Source organism: Sceloporus undulatus, chromosome 4 (genome assembly GCF_019175285.1).
Source record: "Sceloporus undulatus isolate JIND9_A2432 ecotype Alabama chromosome 4, SceUnd_v1.1, whole genome shotgun sequence".
Classification (NCBI taxonomy): Eukaryota; Metazoa; Chordata; class Lepidosauria; order Squamata; family Phrynosomatidae; genus Sceloporus; species Sceloporus undulatus.
Window position 1 is genome coordinate 62,842,486 of NC_056525.1, and position 13,970 is coordinate 62,856,455.

General features: G+C 42.7%; 1 protein-coding gene across 2 annotated transcripts in view; it reads left to right on the forward strand.

Annotated features, from left to right (window-relative positions):
- The window catches only part of FRS3 (fibroblast growth factor receptor substrate 3), a 52,006-nt gene that overhangs the window by 18,871 nt on the left and 19,165 nt on the right, over window positions 1–13,970 (forward strand). The window lies entirely within an intron of this gene.

Below are 13,970 nucleotides of genomic sequence, written 5' to 3' on the forward strand. Positions count from 1 at the left end.
GTTCGATTCAGAGACTAAAGCTAAACAGTAATTGGTCTCAATCCTATTATTAGTTCTTACTGAAGTAGACACAACTTTTGGAACTTCCTGAAAGTAAAAAGCTGCCATTTTTATTTGTTTTATCTTTGGTTTATTTTTGCGTTATTTCACATTTGCAGGAATGTCCTTTGATAAACTTCCCGCATTTGTGTGGTTTTTTTAAAACCTACTTTAAATTCTGTTTCTGAATGGGATTTTGCTAGTGTGGTAAGGTCCATTGAATCAATGGGGCTGAGCTATAAAAACCAAGGTACAGGGATCACTACATAACTGTGACCCGTTACAGACGGGCCTTTTAGTACGTACTAGGGTTAGGAAGGTGTGGTGCTTCCGCACCCCCCTAACTCTAGTACGGACTGAGTCCGTACAAAATGGCGGCGCCCCATCTACATGGAGGCCGCTATGACGACGTCACGACCGCGCTGCCTCTATACAGGGCAGTGCGGACGTCGCTCTGCGCAAGGGTGCTTAGTGCGCCCTTTGCGCGGAGCAGGAAGGAAGCTCCGTTTTGAAGCTCCTTCCTGGTTTGTGTTGCTGCTTTGCGTTGCTGGGCGCAGCCTTCAGATGGCTGCGCCCAGCAACGCAAGGAGAAAGGGGCCAAGCGGCCCCTTTCTCCTCCTCCGCCACCGTGGGGTGTCCTCCCACGGCCTGGAAAGCGGCGGATCGGGGCCTCCGCGGCTGCCGTTCTGACCACTGAGGCCCTGATACTCTGGGGAAAGGGGCAGGTACAGGCGCCGCTTTTCGGCGGTCTGTAACACACCTGAGTTGTCACAATAAACCATAATATATTTTGTATTTCCCCTCCAGATTTGTCTTAGACCCAAAGAGTTCTTTTATTTACATATACCTGACTTAAACTTACAGATAAATTCCTTCTGGGAACCGTCTGGCTTTGTCTGCAAACTAGTGTTGTCTAAGCACCTTGTTCCAAACTTACATTTAAAATCATAACATAATAAGCATATCCTCTGTAGCAGATTGGGCTGAAACAGAGAAAACACTTACTTCAGAGGGATTTAAAAAAATGTTGGGCTATCACAAATCTACTCATACAAGTTTTTTTTTTAAAAGTCTGCATTGATCTTAAACTTGGCACATGTAAAGAGCTGATGGATGTCTCTGTAGAACTAAGCAACCCACAGACATCATTTTGCATAATCTGTCTAGGCATTTTCTTGACGTGGTGTAACATATTGTGCATTATTATTTTTTATGATATTAATTAACACTACTGAGAGTCTCACTCTGTGCTGAGTGGGTATATCTGATAGTTATAAACAAGACATATGGAGCAGGAAACAGAGGCACGCCTCTTTTTAAACGGCTTCAAGGCCATGGGGAATTTTTAAAGAGAAAACTAAATATTTTGCCAGCACAAATTGATAGGAGAGAAGGCCCCATGTAGTAGTTGGCAAGAAACTATAAAGAGGACTATTTGTGTTGTGAGTGGTGTTCCATCTGTTTTGGAAGAATTAATGTCAATTGTTTGACAACTGTTGTGACCTGAGATGGGTGCAGCACATTCTGGTATGTACCCGTCTATGCCTCTGAATGTTTCTTCTTTTTTCACACGCAAAGGGACAAATTAAGCCATCCAACCTTTGGGCTGCATTGGGAGAAGGTCCTTTTCCTCTTAGAATACTCTCTATGTGGGGATGTTCCCACTAGGGGAAACCCGCGTTTGAATCGAATCCAAGGAGTGGCGTTCATATAGGATCCGATTTAAACCTAGAACGGTTCTAGAGCAACCCGCAATCGTCCCCACTACAAATCGATCGTAGAGCGGGATAAAAATTTAAATCGAATTTTTCCTCATTTAACACGTGTTAAAAAAAACACTAGGGTCCGACCTACGTTTTTCCATTGATTCGAGTTGAACCGGAGTATTTAAATGGAACGACAGCCTTTGAATCAGGTTGGATGGATGGGAGGGCAGACCGGTGGGGGCTTCCTTGGGGGGGTTGCCCTTTCTGTCCCATCCGTCGTGGCTGTCGCCATTTTTGCTTCCTCACCCCTTTGTTCGCTGTGGTCTTTCAACAAGAGATAAGGATTATTTTTATTTTTATTTAATGGTTTACAGGCCGTTACTCTTTCAGCGCTTTAAGCGCCTGCATCTGCAAAGGCTACAGGCTTCTCCCAGTGGTTGCAACCTCCCCTCTGTGTGGGGAGAGCCCATTTCTAACGGAGGAGAGGCAGGAAGGGAAGGCTCCTCTCAAAGAGCATTCCCTGCCCGCTTGGGCTCTGATCTCTCCCCAGACAGGGAAGGGCTCTGATCATGGGGGGGGATAGAGCCTTTCTCCCTCTCTTTCTCAAACGGAATCTGCCTTCTCCTCCAACCCTGGAAAGAGAATCTTTGGGAAGAGTGCTCCCTCCCTGCTTTGCCAGAAGCCTCCCCCATGATCTCTGGGCTCTGTGAAGGGATTCTCCCTGGCTGTCTTGGGAGACATGAAGAGGGGATGCTGCCCTGGAAAACCTATCCCATAGTCCTCTGGAAAGAGCTTGGGTTTCCTACTAAATTCGCTTTGCCAGAAGCCTCCCCATTGATCTCTGGGCTCTGTGAAGGATTCTGCCTGGCTGTCTTGGGAGACATGAAGAGGGGATGCTGTCATGCAAACCTATCCCATAGTTCCTCTGGAAAGAGCTTGGGTTTCCTACTAAACTCGGAGGGAAAATGTTATAAGGCTGACAGAGCTTATGATGTTTGATCGTTTAAGCGCCTTGATTGGTTCATTAAAAAAAAAACCGCCAAAATAACTCATTTCACAACGGTCAATGAAATGGAAACGCTGACGAAAGTTAAATCGCTTCCAAATAATCCGGGTTAACGTTACGTCATTCTGACGTACTATTGATTGACAGCTCAAATAAGGTATGGAAGAGAAGAATCGCTTTATTAAAACACCGATTTCATGCCAAGTAGGAAGCTTGCAGGTAAAAACTTCGATTTAAATAACCAGATGGGAACGAGAATAACGCGTTTCGGAACGCGAGATAACACCAGGGTTATTTTGAATCGGTTTTATTAAAAACGTTGTTTTTAATCGTTTCAATATTAAGTGGGAACACCCCCTGTGTCAGGGTTGTTGTGTCATTCATTATAACTGTAGGTTCTTGCTCTCGATTTTTTTCCTGGGAGGTGGGCTCTAGATTCACATTGCTTCAGCCTAGGTTGCAGAGAAATGGGCAATGCTTTCTCCTATGAAATCCCCTATCCTGCTAGTGTGTGTGTGTGTGTGTTGTGTGCCTTCAAGTCATTTCCAACTTAAGGCAAGTCTAAGGTGAAACTATCTCTGCGTTTTCCTGCCAAGTTTCTTCAGAAGGTTTTTCCATGCCATCTTCTGAGACTGTGAGTGTGTGACTTGTCCAAGGTCACAGTGGGTTTTCATGGCTGAGTGAAGATTCCAACCCTACTCTCCAGAGTCATAATCCAATGCTCAAACCGCTGCACTATGCTGTACCCTTTAAAAGAAGCCTCTTCTGCTTTAGCTATGGGGCTATACAGTGGCGGGCCCGTCTTTGCTCCTGGTTGTGCCGCAGCAGCCGCACACTGTCACACCGATCCACTCCCTAAAAGAGCTGCTCTAGGCAGCTTCTTTGAAGGGGCACTATAGGAATACTCATACGCCATGACGCCCCTTCCAGCCGTGCTGTTTGGGCGTTCTGATACCTGTGCATCATCATGGCGCACCCATATGGATGGGCACGTGCCAAGATGGCGCACAGGTGGCGAAAGTAGAGCTGGGTGCGTGTAACTGCTCAGCTTTATCTAGCCCTACTTTCAGGCCCAGGCCAGCACAAAGTGCCAGTTTGTTTAGGGCTATATCTGCTAAAAAGTTCTCCCCTGGCAACAACTCCAAGATTCCCTTAGCCCAATGGCCATACTGGCTAGGTATTGTGGAAGTTGTAGTCTAAAGAGTAAAATGTCTAGGCTCAGATTCCTGAAGTGTCATAAATGGAGGAGTATACTATAGGAATAGAGAACTACATGTTAGGTGGAGAAAATAAGCATAATAGAGCTAAAGGCAATGCATGTTTAAATTCAACCTCTGCTCTTATTCCAAGGGCCAATTCAGCTGATTCACCCCATGCAATTCATCAGTTTCAAGCACACTGTTTGAGGTTTTATATCATCACCTCAAACATAATACTATTCCAATGAAAACAGTTCACACATTTAGATGCAAGGCATCAGAACTGTTCACAGAATGTAAAGATGATAAAGTGATGGTACTGCCTTGAATTTGCGTATTAAGGGCAGTAATGATTGGTTGTGGGATACAAACTGTCACTTGACAGTTGTAGTTGTCCCCTTTATCAACATGGTCATTGAATGAATTGGCAACAGAAGTGATGAAAGTGTGTCTGTCAATGAGCCACTATCTATCTGCCAAGTGGAATTTCAGTGCAGTTTGGTGATGATCATGTAATTGCAGCAGCAATTTAGCTTGAAGATCAAGCTGCACCACACATGCCAGTGGCAGTTGGTTGTTCCCATGTCAGTGGGGTAGTAAATCTGCTCCTGGTTTTAAATAACTGGCTTATAGTTGTGAATCTATTTGGGGATATTGCAAACACATTGGCTATCTCCTTCAAAATATGGGTGACCCATCATAGAGTTTTCTTGACAAGTTTATTCAGTTTGTAATTGCCGTCCTGAGGTGCAGAGAGTGTGACTCGCCCAAGTCACCCAGTGAGTTTTTAATGCTGTTGTGTGGGCTGATGGGAGTTCAGCTTTTCCAAAACAGTCAAATATTCATAAATCACTGCATACGTGGGTATTTCTCTTACCACTGACCAAGCCTGCCCTGATAAGACATTTTTATTTTTTATATTTTGCCTTTCTCCCAACAAAACAAAACACCCATAATTTCAAATGGCATAACATTGTTTAAAACAGTACAGTAAAAAAAAGCAAATGCCACCCATTAAAAAAACTAATGCACATCCAGTTATTGTAAAAATGCTGCTTAAATAAAAAGGTCTTCCACTCCCAAGAAAGCAGAGCAGAGAAGGGACTGCCTGAATTTCTGTAAGAGGACATTCCACATCAGGAGCAGTCACAAGAAGGCCCTTTCCTATGTCTTCAACAGATGGGCCTGTGACAAAGGAGAGACTAAAAGAAAACCCTCTCCGGAGGACTTCAGACTTGGACAGACTTATATAAGACTTATATAAGGACATATGGTCATTCAGATAACTTGTCTCCTAAACCTAATATTCTAAAGCAGTGGTCCCCAAACTGTGCCCCTTTAAGAGATTTTGGAGTTCAGTGCCCACAAGCCTCAGCCATGTTGGCCAATAGTCTGGAATTCTGGGAGTTGAAGTCCACAAATCTTAGAGCAAAGTTTGGGGACACTGTTCTAAATCTTTCAAACACACTAACTGAAACTGATACAGGAGAATGTTTTTGGGGGAGAGATGTCCTGTACCTTAATGAACATGCCTGGAGGTCATGCTACACATGCTAAATGACACTTCATTATTATTCCACAAATTGATCTATCTTTAGTACTGATTTCTGACATTCAAATCAGGTTCCAAGGCTGACTCTGGGTAAATCAAGCCCAGTACCCTGAGGACTGGGAAAAAACTCTAGTTTTGCATTTGACCACTTCCATTGCCTTCATGAGGCGTCCTCTCTCTGGACAGTCACACAGAGCCCTCTGGTGGTGCTAGAACATAGAACGTGACCATAGGGGTGCTTCATTTTTAGACTCCACACAGATGGAAACACAACCTTCACTTGCCTGTGTGTGTGTGTGGGGGGGAGGAATAAAGGCATGTACGATGGTCCCTCCACATTCACTGGGATTAGGACTGAAGGGCCCCATGAATGTGGAGAAACCACAAATTAAAAAAAACCTCACTATGCATTTTACCTGAAACCTCTCTAGGAATCTCCAGGTCCTCCAGTGTAACTCTACGGCCAGAAGTTGACATCTCCCAGAAGGTAACATCTGCCAGAAGCTGATCATAGAATCATGCTGGAGGACATACAATGCCTAGAGAAGTGTTTTCTCTAGGAACTTCGTTCTCTAACACAAACTCTATGCTCACTTCCAGCAGAATTGTGCTGAATGACTTTAAAAGGTAAAGGTAGTCCCTTGACATGAATGTCTAGCTGTAACAGAGTATGGTGAATGCTCATCTCCATTACTAAGCTGAGAGCCAGCGTTGTCTGAGGACTGCTCTGATGGTCATGTGGCACCAGCATGACTGCACTGAATGCTGTTACCTTCCCACTGAAGTGGTACCTGTTACTACCTGCATTTACATGCTTTCAAACTGCTAGGTTGGCAGAAGGTGGGACTAGTGACAGGAGCTCACCCCATCATGCAGCACTCAGGCCTCGACTGCTATCCTTCCCAATAGTCAGAATTGGCGCCTTTAACCAAAACCACTGCATCTCTTGCTGAAGGACTTAAAGACCTAATGTTCTCCATCCTTTTTGTAGGTGTATAATAAACAGCATTGGATTATAGCGATACTTTTATAGCTATCTCAGATGCCCTCCCCTGGTAATATGGGATTGATAGCAATGAGCTTTATGGAGGTTGTTGACCAAAATGTTAGCATTTGCTCAACCACACATGCGCAATGTCAATCAGTCTCCATTATGGGCTGTTGCAATAGTTAACTCTGCTGCATTTGTAGAGATAATTGACACATTTTAACTGCCATGACTCTGTTCTACAGAATCCTGGGATTTGAAGTTTTTGTAGAGGCTCCAGCACTCTTGGGTGGAGGATAAAAAGTTGTAAAACTACAAATCCCTGGATTCCATAGGATGGAGCTACAGTGATGACAAACAGCATTATGTCTACAGTAGATGCACCCTTAGGGTGATTCATATTTCAGAATTAAATCAGTTTGACAGCACTTTACCTGCCATGACTCTATCCTACAGATCCTGGGATTTGTAGTTTGGGCAGGTATTCAGCCTGGTCTGTCAGAGAGCTCTGGTGCCTCACCAAAATCCCAGGACTCCATAGGATGGGGTTACAGTGGTGTCAAGCAGCATTATTCTGCAGAGCAGATGCACCCTTAGCCACACTAGGAGGAATAATTCTTTCTACAGGCACATGGCAGGAGCTCTCAGCATAGTGTTTGACTGTTGGATTATGACCAGGGTTTGAATCCCTGCGGAGCCAGGAATCCCACTGGATGACCTTGGGTGAGTCACACTCTCTCAGCACCAGAAGATGGCAATGGCAACTCCCCTCTGGAAAAAAAATCCTACCAGAAAACTTGTAATGTGGCAGCCTTACGGTTGCCATAAATCGGGAATGACTTGAAGCCCTCTGTCTGTGTTCCCCTGAAGACAACAGCAACAGCGCCTCCTTCCTTCTCCTTTGCCTCACTCTCACGAGGAGGAGGAGGAGAGGAGGAGGAGGAGGCGCGAGAGGGGGGAAAATGGCGTCGAAAGCAACCAGGAAGTCGACGCTCTAGGCTGCGGCCGCGCACTCGCTGCTCCGCGGCGTCGTCGTCGTCGTCCCTGGCCTGAAGGGGAGGCAGGCAAAAGGCAGGACGGGGTCGCCGTCGCCGTCGCCGGGGGAAGAGGGGTGCCCCTTCAGCGCCTGGACAGCGCCCCAGTAATGGCTCCCCTCTTCTCCCTCGGGGTCTCCTCCTGCATTCCCTTCCCTCGCCCCAGGGCCCCGGTCAACCCTGCCCGCCAGCCACCCCTGCAACCAGCACCCCTTTCCGACACCAAGGCTGCATCCACACTGGAGAGAAACCCGGTTTGGCACCGATTTAACTGTCTCTGGCTCAAGGCTATGGAATTCTGGGAGTTGGAGTTTGTTGTGGGGCCCAGAGCGGTGCTACAAGATATCTCTACATTTATTATTATTATTATTATTATTATTACTATTATTAATATTATATCCAAATGCATCTGAGGAAGTAGACTTTACGAAAGCTCACGTGGCCAAATTGTCTTTCAGTTAAGTCTCAAAGGTGTTACAAGATCTCTCTGCTTTATTGTTGTTATTGTTGTTGTTATTATTATTATTATATTATATCCAATGCATCTGAGGAAGTAGACTTCAAAGAAACTTACACTGCCAGTGTCTTCTTTCAGTTAAGTCTCAAGGTGTTACAAGATCTCTACATTTATCGAGAGATGGCTCTACATTCATCATCATCATCTCCTCTCATCATCATCATCATATCCAAATGCATCTGAGGAAGCAGACTGAAGTCTAGGAAGGCTCCTGCTGCCAACTTCTTTCTTTCAGTTAAGCCTCAAAGGTGCTTCAAGAGATCTCTCTACATCTGTTAATTTTATTAAGCATTGGCTTCCCTGGATATCTCACTTTGCTTCTGCGGAGGCAACACAAAAAGACATTAAAGACTCAGATTATCAAATCTGTTTAATGTTGTTGTAATGGTTGGAGGGCATGTCCTAGGACAGAAGGATGCAAATGGTGACCTTCTCTCCTCCAACAGAGCCATCTCTCTCTTCTCTCTCTCTCTCTCAGGTGACCAGATGTCATAACTGCAGAGGAGGACAAGGCATGGAGGGCATTCCAGAGAAATGTAGGCTGTTGCAAAAGAGAAGCTAGAAATGGTCATCTGTCAACATGAAGTCGAAGGCTTTCGCAGCTGGCATCCATAGTTTTTTTGAGGGTTTTTCAGGCCATGTGGCTGTGTTCTGGAAGAGTCAGAATAACCTCTTCCGAACCCAGCCACATATCCTGATAATCCTCAAAAACTATGGTAATCTGTCTATCAGTTCGTGCTTCTTAGTCATGCTCTAAATGGAGGATATTTTGAAATTTTCCTGGTAGAAGGCTGAAACAGAGGATTCGTCCTGGAAAAGGAGGACATCTGGTTGCCCTGAGCTCAGAAGCACCCATATAAATGTAAATTCATGATTCTTAGTCGTGCTCAAAATGGAGGACATTTTGAAATTCCTCCTGGACATGTCCTGGGAAAGGAGGACATGTCTGGTCATCCTGCTTTCTCTCCATCCTTAAGACAACAGCAGCTGCCTCCATTCACCCTGCAGTATTCATTCCCCCCTTTCTTTCTAATTATTCTGCTATTGATCAATATTGGTTGGGATACTTCTCCTCCACACACACACCATTGCTTCAGGGACTATATTCTCATAATTCTCAGCTGCACCTTCAGAGCATTGCCTTTAAGACATTTTCATCACTGTGATTTCCCTCCCCCTTTTCTTTTAACACCGTAGCATTTCTTGCTTTGCCTACCACTTGGTGTACTAAGTATGTACACAGTTGGCCAGTGCCTAATTTTGTAAAAGTACTGATGAATCACCACCGTCATTGTGCTGCTCGCCTGTTACTCTCCAGTGGCCTCGCTCCATCATCCTAGCGTAGTACAGTAAACACATTCCAGGATGGGTCCTCCTTTCCAGATAAACACATGGAAGTCTGTAAGCAAACAGAAGACATGTTCAGGCTGCTGAGGACAGAAGCATGTTGAGGATGTTCTGCATTTTTATTCATTCCACTTTCTTAGCAGATTAATATAAATTGCTTGCCTTATTGTTCCAGATATGAGATTGTGAAGTTTGTTGTAGATTGAACTGAGTAACATGCCCAGACTTTGAGTTCAGAAGAAGCTGATCCATACGTTTCTAAATTGTTAAGGGGTTAATGGATCAGAGCTAAAGAAAATATTGAAATCATAGAATCGTTCTTGCTGCTGCTGCTGCTGTGTCCCTTCAAGTTGTTCACTTTAAGGCAGTCTTAAAGTAAACCTGTTGCAGGATCATCTTGGCAAGATTTGTTCAGAAGGGTTGATTGTTCTTCTGAGGCAGAGAGAGCGTGACTTGCTCAGGGTCACCCAGTAGGTTCTATGCTGTGTGGGGATTCAACCCTTTTCAGATACAGTGGTACCCCGGGATACGAATGCGCGCCTTACGAAATTTCCGGGTTACGAAAAAATCCATTGAAAAAAACTGTTCCGGGTTACGAAGTTATTCGGTTACGAAAAAATTTTGGTGCTTTTGGCGCTTTTTCGCACACGAAATCGCGGCTTCGTATAGCGCCTATGGCTTTTTCAGCTTACGAAGATTTGGGTTAGAACGCGGCGGCGAACGAATTAAATTCGTAACCCGGGGTACCCTGTATCCAATGCGGAAACCATTACTCCATGCTGACATTTGAAACAGGCTTGTTATTTACCATTGGACATAGTTAATTGCACCACACCTTTCAAAACAACCAATCCAATGAATGTTTAACCACTAGAAAGTCATCTTCATGAATCAGAAAACGACACAGAGCTGTTTGATGTGTCAATCTGAAGGCTAAATAACCTGTGACAAGTCATGAATTGTTAAGAAACAGAAAAGTTTTTTTAAAAAATGGTTCCATCAAATGTGACAAACAATGCAACCCTGTGCTTATCAATTTTGAAGTAACCTATATTAAATCCAGGGACTTACAGGAAAGTGTATAACATTTCCAGCTTTACTGTATACTTCTGTTTATGTTTATTGAAAGGTTGGTCCTGCTCCTATGAATTGAGTTATTGAGTATAATTGCTCCTATGAATAAGAAAATAGACTTATATATGTTTGTGCCTGTGTTAATAGGCACAGACTGAGACTTTTGCATTTTTATTTGAAGAATCTACTCTGGGACATTTTCTGAAAATTCACTGTTTTATAATTCTGAGAGATGCATTGCAAAGGCCATGGTCTGAAGACAGTAAATCTGATTAACTAGTTGGTGGCAGCTGCCATTTCAGTGTCTTTCCCTCAGCATAATGCATTTATATTTTATCTAACTTATGCAACAAAAATCCAGATTCTTCCCCCCAAAATATCCAAATCGTATACTCAAAATGACTATGCCAGAATTGTGTGCGTTATTGTTATTGCTGTCAAGTTCACTTTGAATTATGGTAACGCTATGTGAGACACTTCCAAGTCACCTTATTGCCAACAGCCCTGGTCAGGTCTTGCAGGCTCAGGGCCATGGCTTCTTTGATTGAGTCCATGTCTCATCCACAGGGTCACATGAGTTGAGATTGACTTAAGGGCTATTAACAGCAACAAAAATCTAGAATGTGTTCTTCCTCTTTTCCTACTGTTTCTACCTTAGCAAGCATTATTATCTATTCTAGTGAATCAATCTTCTCATGATATGGCCAACAGTCTCAGTTTAGTTATCTTTGGGACGGTACAGACAGGCCAAAATAAAGCTGCTTTGGGGGTATGCTTTTTAAATGACACACACACACATCTTAAGAGGCCAGAAGCTGTGCCAAAGCTGCGCTCCAGTCATTAGGACTGGAGTGTGGCTTTGGTGTGGCTTCCAGCCTCTTAGGACGTATGCATCATTTAAACAGCATACCTCCAATGTGACTTGAAGCAGCTTTATTTTGGTCTGTCTGTACGGGCTCTTTACTAAGTTCTAGTGCTTATATTTATACAGTTGACCCTCTTTATCCACGGATTCTACCAACCACAGTTTGAGAATTATTAGGGTGGGGGGTCCTAGAACCAAACCCCAGCGGATGCCAAGGGCTCACTGTACATTATTTTTGTTTCAAGGCTCAGGTTGTCAAAGCATTTGTATATGTTCTGAACAAATGGAATGTCATAAGGCAAGAAACGGGGAGGGTCAAAATGGGCATAGCTACAGAGCAGTGGCGTCACTAGGATTGGCGTCTGGTACGGTAACTCATGGAATTGCCCCATCCATTGACCTCCTCCCATACCACACCATACAGAATCCTTAGTAATGTTTTTTTGTAGTACTGTAACGTTACTCAAATTGTAACTCCCATATATCATTGAATGTAATGGCAACATTCACCTTGAGTTCCTATACCAGAAGAAAGGTGGGATATAAATAAATAAATAAAAACTAATAAAAATAATAAAAATAGTTGTAACATAAACAATTAGAAAATTTTTAATTATGCCTTTAAATTACAATGTCATGTGCATGGCTCAAATGTATTTAGATGTGCAGAGTTTCATGTGATTAAAGTAAAAACTTGGTTAGATGTGATTTTTTAAAAGAAATTTTTGAAATTTTTTTTTAAAATTAATTTTTCAATTTCCCCCCAAAAATCTTTAAGGCCTCTCCTTTGTCTTCCCACTGAGCCTCATTCCACCCACACCATCTCTTGCATTGAGCTCTCACAATTTAAAGGGACACAGGCGAATGCCAAAGTCTGTTTCTGCCCAAAGGCAGATGTTTGGGGAAAAGTGTCTTCCCCCCTTAAGTTGCTACCTGGTGCATCCCTCCATGATGCCCCTGCTACAAGGATTAAATAACAGTGGACATAAAGCTGAGGTAGAGGTAATTAAAACCAGAGATAATGTATAATTTTACAGGGAACTGAAGATCTATTAACCTGATCAATAGAAGTCTGATATATTATGTTTTTTATGAGCAAAAGCAGCAGATCTGCATAGTACACTTAATCTCTGTTAGCTATATATATGTTACTGTAATGTGCTGAAGAGTTGGAACCTTTTACCTTTCTCTTCAACATGAGATTTTAACCACACATTGCTGCGTTATTAGGAATTCAAAGCAGATTTGTCACAAACTCAACAGGTTCCATCAAGATATAAAGCCACTTTGAGGTTTTAGTAAGTTTACCATATTTCCATACTTTGTAACAATGAGTGTTTTTGAATAAAAGCCACTACTCAGTTCTACTTTTTGCTACAGGCAACAGAGTCTGCACAAGAATAATCTTGTTTATAGCCTTCTGCTTGCTGGCCATGTAGTTGTTTGGGATCTCATCAGGCCAGCATTACAGAACTCTCTACTTTCCATTTTTGCAGTTAGAATTAAGCTACATCTGCACTGTGGAATTAATGCAGTTTGATACCATTTTGATTGTCATGGCTCAGTGCTATGGAATTATGAGATCTGTAGTTTTGAGAGATATTTACCTTCTGTGAGGGAACTCTGGTGCTACAACAAACTACAAATCCCAGGATTCTATAGGATGGAGCCATGACAGTTAAAACCATGTCAAACTGCATTAATGCAGTGTGGAAGCAACCTTAGTGAAGTGCATTCTGAAGAGAGCAAAGTAAGGTTACTTACACAGTTAGCAGGTGTCAGAGACATGTTAGATGTCTTCAGTAAAGGACAGCAGTATTTGTTCAACTTGTATATCTTGGTAATGCTATTAGATAGAGGAAGTAGCTGGTACAGGGCACAGAACAGGAGAAAACATTGAAAGATTTTTGCAGCCATAAGAAGTTGAGATAAACATCATGAATGAGAATAGTTTTAATCTCACTGTTTTAGATCAACTGCTTATCAGTTATGTTGTGTACTGTTGTGTAAAGAGGACTGGTTTGTATATTTGAAACAGACTGCCAGATTGTTGTTCAGAGAATCTCTCAAAACAAAAGTGGCCAAGCGTCATTCTGCAGATGGGATATATTTCTTCTTAATCTGTAGCAGTGAGAGCATAGCTTTATTCTTGAAACGTACTTTTAAAACCTTTCTGCAAAGTAGATTGCATTAATGATAAAGTTGTTAAATGTTTCAACAATATTTTGGCCCCATTTAGATCTTTTGTTCTTGGCCGCAGAAATGTTGTTTGCCACTGAACTAAAGGAATTTATTGCGCATTTCAAAACTATACCATTGTAGGCAGATGTGCAAAAAGCTGCCATTAAGTATTATGGCTTGAGTTTTAAATACTTTCCAATTTATTTTAGCATCTGCTCCATGTGGTTATAATATCTGTGTAATAGTAAGGCCTTTCTGCCTGTGATTTTTTTTGCGTAGGAAAATTTCAATGACCCTTATGGCATCTTCTCCATTTGTAGTCTCCTGTCCTTTCACTGGTTTCCAACTCTACTGAATAAAACATATTTCATATTATATAGATTTAAATGACCTTTTTTTGTTTAAAGGCAGCAACCCCAAGGAAAAAAAAACATTGTGATTTCAGATGTAAAAAAAACACAA